Source organism: Dasypus novemcinctus, chromosome 19 (assembly GCF_030445035.2).
Source record: "Dasypus novemcinctus isolate mDasNov1 chromosome 19, mDasNov1.1.hap2, whole genome shotgun sequence".
Taxonomy (NCBI): domain Eukaryota; kingdom Metazoa; phylum Chordata; class Mammalia; order Cingulata; family Dasypodidae; genus Dasypus; species Dasypus novemcinctus.
This window is the reverse complement of record NC_080691.1, coordinates 68,015,573-68,023,705: the sequence shown is the minus strand read 5'-3', so window position 1 is coordinate 68,023,705 and position 8,133 is coordinate 68,015,573. Positions and strand designations below refer to the sequence as shown.

The 8,133-nt window shown below is 37.9% G+C and overlaps 1 pseudogene; it reads right to left on the bottom strand.

The window, feature by feature from the left end:
- Nucleotides 1–416: 416 nt before the first annotated feature.
- LOC131274533 (zinc finger CCHC-type and RNA-binding motif-containing protein 1 pseudogene) lies at nucleotides 417–1,156 on the bottom strand (annotated as a pseudogene).
- Between the last annotated feature and the right edge of the window lie 6,977 nt (nucleotides 1,157–8,133).

Sequence of the window (8,133 nt, the reverse complement as noted above, 5' to 3'; positions counted from 1 at the left end):
CAATAACTCAACTCTTTTTTCAGTTTTTATGAAGTTTTTGTGGTAAAGATTAAACTAATTTCAAAAGTATTCATGTAAACCAATCAGATACTAATAAAGCTTTTACAAAGAGCTTCTCAAATCTTTTTAATATCTACCTTCTTTCTTGGGTTGAACAGTAGTATTACTATGATAACATTACATGTTCTTATTCTTATTAAAATTAGTTGTTTTCAGGATTAATGGTTATTAGCAAATCCTGATTTTTATTATCTGCTAAGATAGAGAAAGACATGATATTTAAAGTTATTTTTCAGATGCTTGTGAACTATTTTATGGTAAAATAACAGAACTGTTTGAGGGGAATGGGTGTAGCTCAGTGGTTGAGTGCCTGCTTCCCAAGTACGAGGTCCCAGGCTCAATCCCCAGAACCTCCTAAAAAAAAAGTAATCTTCAGTCTCCAGCTGAACTTTGTACTATAAAGTTTTTTATTTTTATGATATTTACATAATAAATATTAATCTTAATCACTAAGTTCTTCTTCATCACTGAAATATGTGCTTTTCTTTATCCTTGGGCGTCTTGAATCATCTGAGGTTGAGGGGTCCCCTGAAATGGGTTTCCATCTTTTCTGTTCTTCTTCAATTTTGGCTTGCTGGAAAGCTATGGCCTGACCGAGACTGTCAAGAGCAGGATCTTCCCCTTCATCTTCACTTTCTTCTACTTCCTCAATTTCTTCTTCTGGTTCAGGAATTTTCTTTTTTTCCTTTTTCTCTTTCTTCTTTGGAGGTTCACGTGCTCCCAGCATATTTTTAGGACAGGCATAACTTAAGTGCCCACTTTCTCCACATTCATAACACTTAGATTTATCAAAGTAGTTTTGCCTTCGGATGAACTCGGCTGCTCTTCCATTGTCAGTAGCAATGCTTGCTTTTATCACTCTACCAAATAACTGTTTGTTGTTTATTGCTCTTGTACAGTTTTGAGCAGATTCTTTATCCAAAAATAAAATAAATGCAACCCCTTTACTCTTCCTGGTATCTTTATCTTTCATTATAGTAACCTTTACAACTTTGCCAAACTTGGAAAATATCCGATATAAGTCATTGTTTGTTAGGGAAAAGGGCAAGTTGGATACATACACTGTACTTTTACTTGGAGCCAGTCCACCACACATTCCTTCAGGTGAGTCTTGTCCGAGAGACCAGAAGAGTGTGAGCCCTCGGTCCAGCTGGGGCTCAACCCCGACTATTTCTCGCCCCACGCGGCAGCTCTGGCATCCCGAGTCCCCGGAGAGTGCAGGCGCCCAAGTCAAGAAGATGACAGCGCCTCCGTCTCTCCCTTGCTGCAGTCGGGACGCGCCTCGGATGCGGTCAGAGACCCCGACCCGGAGGCGGGCCCAGGAGCGGGCGTAACAGTTCTTCATGAATGAAATAGATACCCTGAAAGACATTCACCTCCAGAGATTTTCCTTCTGAACCAAGTTAAGTTACTCAGGGATGTTGCATCATGGTTAGAAGTTTGTCAGTAGTTTCCATCTGCCAAGTTTCCTCTTGGCAAGGGAAACCCTTAAACAAGACTATAATATAGAATAAGGAGGAAAATTAAAGTAGGACTGATCACTCCTAAAAATTACTTGTGTCTATAGATTCACAAGGAGGACTGTCCATTTTTACTCTCTTAACGGGAACTTAAGCAATTGCTTTATATTTCCTAAAAAATTAATCTAATTATAAATGATCCATAAAGTTATTTTCTTCTACAGAATAATATACATTCATATGTTGAAAGAGGACAGAGTTGTTTACTATATTAGCATCATATTCAGATAACACATTTTCTAATTAGCACTTTCTCCATGAATTTTAGTAGCTATTAATAGTATGGGATCTCTATACAAAGTTTATTTAATCAATTCAAATAAGTGAAACATATATTTGTCTGATAAAATACTTAAAAATTAATATACACCTCTCTTTAATCTGATTAACAGGAGATAATTTACTTATTGATTTCTTGTAAAGAGCCACAGACAAGTAATTGACTTTGTCCCCATAAACATTTTGCCTGCAGATTTTAGGGACACTTGCAGGTAGAAAGAAAAATGTAGGCATTCTTGGCAGAATGGCTACCATATTTTATCTAAGTTGAAAAGCAGGCACCAAGAATGAAGAAATGTGTAAGCTCATAAAAGGAGGGGAATCTTCTTTTTCTTTAAAGTCATGAGAAAGTGAGGAAGTCACAACAAGAGATATGTGGTGTATTTACTGGCCGAGGTCACTTGGGCAAAGAATCCCAAGGAAGCAATTAATATCTGCTTTCACTAGGACACTGTTAGCCAAGAATCACTTTGGGAAAAGGAGGAATATAGGGCAGATATTTTTATCACTCTGTTCTAATTGTTAAAAGACCAGTTGAAGTTTTCAGATGCAGATAAGATCACTAGTTGGGACCTGGCATCACCTGACTTGTAAATCATAATCTTACTCAAAACACACCTCAGGGTTTGTCTTCTATAGAGATTCACAAAACTGCTCCAATCACCCCAATCATTCTAAATAAAGATACCAGAAATGTAAAAAGACCCACTAGAAGAGCTTGTGAAGGTATATACCACTGATTATAAACTCAGTGAATGAGGCTTTTCAAAAAGTAACCAAAAGGAATAAATACACAATTGAATTAATGGGCAAATTAAACTTAGTCAAGACACTGAAACTGAAATGTAAAAATAACTACAAGTGACAATGGAATATAATTTTGGATAAAAAACAAATTGGAAGATGATGGATGGTATCACACAAGAGCCTCTTCTCTGGAAACAGAATATAAATTCAGAAAAACAGAGGAAATTCTAGCACTGCCCATGATTTACACACAGATACACACCACACACACACAAATGCACAAGGCTTAGCTCACTTGTTGCTTTCCTATGAAGTCATCCTGAGTTTCCCAATCACAGACAGTCTCTGCTTACAAAGAAACATACCACTCTGTGTGTTCCATTCTTGTAATACATTTTTTGTTGAATCCTGGCAGTAATCATTTGACTATAGGTTATTTCTTCTACAAAATCATATAATTTAGAGCTGAGAGTGAGTGTGTATCCCTTAGTTTATAAATATAGTATTCTTTTAAAATTATTTCACCTCTACTTTTAACTTGTATTGCATTGTTATTAGACAATGACACATAGGAACTCATCAAATTTCTAAAATTGTTAAGATCTTTAATATTACTACTCATCTTTTTGTTATGTATAATTATATGCCAATAAAAGAAGTGAACAATGGTCTAGAAACATTAAAGTCTCCAAACTTGATTGAATAATAGAAAGCCTGAGTGGGACAATTAAAATTGAACCTGCCTTGTGAGGTGTGGGTTCTCTTGAAGATGTTGAGAGTCATTTTTTTCCTGTGGTGAGTTAAGTCACCAGGGTCCTATTTGAGTTTTAAAAGGGAACTCTCACAGAGGCTATTGCATCCTGCTGCCCTGGGAGAGAAAGCAGTAAGAATAAAAAGGGAGAAGGGCAGATTCCTAATCAGCAGGAATTTATCCAATTTGAAAGACTCAATCCTGATCAAGGGAAATGGACTCTCTAGCTTTCTGAAGAGCTAATAGACCTAACAAGAAAGTTTAGCTCCATGGAGGAGTTTCCACCTTGAATATACAAGGTCTCTAGTGCAATTCCCAGCTCCTTATAGAGAGTAGTGACCCACTGGGATATTAAACATCTAGCTGATACCTTGGGACAGGGAAAACATAGAAATTATTCTTATATTAGCATCTCTTGGGTCTCTTCTTTTTCCTAAAAAAAAAAGTTATCTTTCTTTTATAATTTAACTTAGTTTACTCACTAAAACTCACTTCAAAATCTGCAGCAGGAAGGCTGCAGGGTAATTGATTGATAAACACTGGCAGTCTGAGAAGCTCCATAGGGACTTAAGAGGGAAGGCTGCTTTTTCTTAGTGTTTGGTTGACTCCTTACTTGTGAGCTTGTCTGTTTTCTTGCTTTTCTTTACTCTTTATCACCTCCCCCCTACTTTTCAAATTAAGTGCTGCCAGCTTATTTTTTGTTTGCTGTGTTTCCTCTTCCTCAATTTCCTCTGTTCTGTGTGTACCGATTTTGACTAACAATGCTATCTCTTTTCCTTCCTACATCTTTCTTTCTTCCGCTTTCTGTTGTTGCTCTTACATTCCACCTGTTTGTTTAGTCCTTAATTTTTCTGTCATTTTATTTCTAACTCTACTATTCCATTTTCTATCTTTTATAAACTTTCACTTTTGTCCTTTCTTTTCTCTTCCCCTCTCACCGCTTCATGCCAGCCTTTTCAGTCATTCTAGGAGGCGGGGTAAGATGGCATCTGAGCGAGTGCACCTCATAATCTCTCCTGCAAAGAAGCAGCTGAGTAGGGTCAGAGTCCTGCTGGACCAGGCTGTTTTGGGTGCTTGCAGGGCAGGAGGTGTCTGGATGTCAATTTGGTGAGACAGTGACAGAAGACATTCATGCAAGAGGTAGAATTTTGTGTCTCTTACACAGAGGTCAGAAGTTGTGGGTGGAACTTCTGAAATCTTTGTTGTGGTGCTGTGTTCCCAAACCCTGAGTGGGCTGTTTCTGGGGATTGCAGGGCAGGAGGTGTCTGGATGTTGATTTGGTGAGACAGTGATGAGATTCTTGTGAGAGGTGGAATTCTGGGTTTCTGACATGAAGGTAAGAAGTTGTGGGTGGGACCCCTCCCCCAAGGCTGGCAGCCTGGCCACAGGGATCCCTTAAGGCTTTGTTTTGCTGCAGTGTTCCCAAACCCCAGGTTAACTGGATGTATGGTTCCCACATCTGTGTCCCATAAACCCTGGTGGCCCGTGCTCCAGAGACTCACACACCTTGAGTCTGCAATACCATGGACTTCCCATCCCCGAATCCACCACACCCTGAGGTCCACCTGAGGTCCTTGATTACCCTAACCCTCCATGTTTTTGGTTGTTGTTGTTGTTTTTCCTCTCTCTCTCCTTGAGCTTGGAGGAGTATACCAGCTGACTTGGGGAGAGTCTGGGAAGAAAAGAGAGGTGAATCTGTTGAGGAAGCCCTATTTACCTAAATGTCCTGGGGTAGGAAACTTGGTCTGGGAGAAGGTGGAGTCAGAAAATCAATTAGACCTCCCCTAGCACGCCTAATGGGGAGGGACTGTAGGACATGTTATCCAAGCTTCCAATAGCATATTTGGGGATTCTGGTGAGGTATAGGTGATCTCACGCTGGAAATAAAGAGTCCTTGTTTTCTGTGTTTAGTTGGTTCAAAAAGGACCCACTTGAATCTCCTACCAAACCATTCAGGTAGCTTTCCTGCTACCTTGGGAGAGAGAAGTGAGGAAGGGAGAAAGGGGGAAGGCCAGATCCCTAAGTGTTTTATTTAACTGCAAAGAGGATTCCTAGCTTGAAAAGTTGGTTCTTTTTTTTTTATTTCTTTTTTTTTTTTTTTGTCATGGTTACTAATATTGCATTGTCTCCTGGTCTTTTCTCTGGTTTTATCACCCAAGGTCCTTTTTCATTTATTTAGTTTTTTTTCTCTTTTACTTTTTTTGCTTGTTTCCCCCCTTTCTCTGCCCCCACTTTTTCTCTTCTCTTTTTTTTTTTCTTTTCTCTCTTTTTCTTCTTATTTTATTTTATTTTCTTTATATAATAGATGCTTCAGGGAGTGCTTCATATTTGCTGTGTTTCCTTATCCCCCATTTCCTCTTTTCTGTGTTTATTGAATTTGGCCAGATACACTATCCCCTTTCCCCTACATCTTTCTATCCTCCATCATCTACTGTTTCTCTTACATTCCACCTCCCTTTCTTTGGCCCCCAAATTGTCTGACATTTTAATTCTAATACCTTTGTTCTGTTTTCTGTCTTTTATCCACTCTTGATATTATTGTCTTTCTTTTCTCTTTCCCTCTCTCATGAAAACACTGGCCTTTTAATTCATACTATATTCCTCCTCATATTCAGTAGACTGTCTCATTATAGGTACTCTACTTACTGCTATACCTCTGCACAACTTACATGAGTTTAATATTCATTCATCTTGATCTCACATTTTTGCTCTGTTAACATTTATTACCAATACTACTTTATACATTTTCTTTTGTTACTCATTTTGCTTCCCCTGGCCCTAATATTTTCCTTCAAAGTGAATTTAGCCAGAAACAAGATAATAGAGTAAGAAGAACAAAGTGACAAAGAGAAGACATAACACTTACACATGAACAACAACTAATTAATCCCCAAGACTAAACAAAGACACCAAGGAACTTATTAAACCCATCAAGATAAAATGATGACCAGACAGCAACAAAAAACTACAAACCAAATCAATAATCAGGAAAACATGGCCAAATTCAATGAACAAACTAAAAACCAGGAAGAGGAGCTCTCAAACCATATATTTTAGAGACCAACTAATGAAATAAAGGAAGAGATTAACAATATGAAGAAAACACTTGGAGAGAATACAGAAGAAATTGCAGTCACACAAAAAGATAACAGATATGATGGTGATGAACACCACAGTTCAAGAAATCAAAAATACCCTCTCAGCAAAGAGCACCAGATTAGAAGAGGCAGAGGACAGAATTAGTGATGTGGAAGACAGTACATCTGAAATCAGAGAGTAGAACTGATCAATAAAAAGGTAGGAAAAAATGCAGCTGGGACTTAGGGACCTGAATGACGATGCAACATGCACAAACATACCTATTATAGACATCCCAGAAGGAGAAGAGAAGGGAAAGAGGACAGAAGGGGTGTTGGAGGAAATAATGACTGAAAACTTCCCAAATCTACTGAGGGAGATGGATGTACATGTCCAGGAAGTACAATGCACCCCAAATACCATAAATCCCAGCAGACCCACCCCAAGACATATAATTGTCAAATTATCCAATGCTCAAGACAGAGAAAATTCTAAAAGCAGCAAGAGAAAAGAAAACCATCACATACAAGGGAGGCTCCATAAGATTAAGTGCTGATTTCTCATCTGAAACCATGGAGGTAAGAAGGCAGTGGTATGATATAGTCAAGATAATAAAACAAAAAAATTTCCAACCAAGAATACTCTACCCAGCTAAACTAGCATTCAGAAATGATGGAGAGTTCAAAATATTCACAGATAAACCGAAATTAAAAGAGTATGCCAACAAGAACCCTGCCCTTCAAGAAATACTAAAGGGAGTTCTGCAGGAACAAAGAAAAAAACAGGAAAGGCAGAGTTGGAGGAGTATACAAGCAACAAAAAAGACAAAAAGAGAAGGAAAAAAAACAAACAAAACATGACAAACACAAGTCCAAACAAAATATGGCTAACATAAATAATGCCTTGAAGGTAATAACACTGAATGTCACTGGATTAGACTCACCTGTCAAAGGATTCAGACTGGGAGATTGGGTAAGGAAATATGACCCATCTATATGCTGTCTACAAGAAACACATCTTAGACCCAGGAATTAATGGAGGTTGAAAGTGAATGGCTGGTAAACAATCTTACAAGCAAACAATAACCAAAAAAGGCAGGAGTAGCTATATTAATATCAGACAAAATAGACTTTGAATGCAAAACAATTGTGAGAGACAAAGATGGATATAGCATATTAGTGAAAGGGATAATCTTTCAAGAAGAACAACCAAAGGCACCTCCAAATATGTGAGGCAAACACTGGAAAAATTAAGTGAAAGAATAGATGTCTCTACAATTATACTTGGGGACTTTAATACACCACTATCAACTTTGGACAGAACATCTCAAAAGAGAATCAATAAAGAAACAAAAACTCTGAACAGTATCTTAGATGAGCTAGACCTAATAGATCATACCACCTGAATAAAGCAGGATATACATTTTTCTCAAGTGCACATGGATCATACTCCAAGATAGACCATATGCTAGGCCACAAAGAAAGGCTCAATGAGTTCAGAAAGATTGAAATCATACAAAATAATATCTGTGACCACAGTGGAGTAAAGCTGGAAATATGCAAGGGCCAGAGGCCCAGATTTCATGCCAATATATGGAAATTAAAAAGCACACACTTAGAAAAACAGTGGGTCAAAGAGGAAATCTCAAAAGAAATTGTTAACTCCCTTAAAAATAATGAAAATGATAACACTACATTA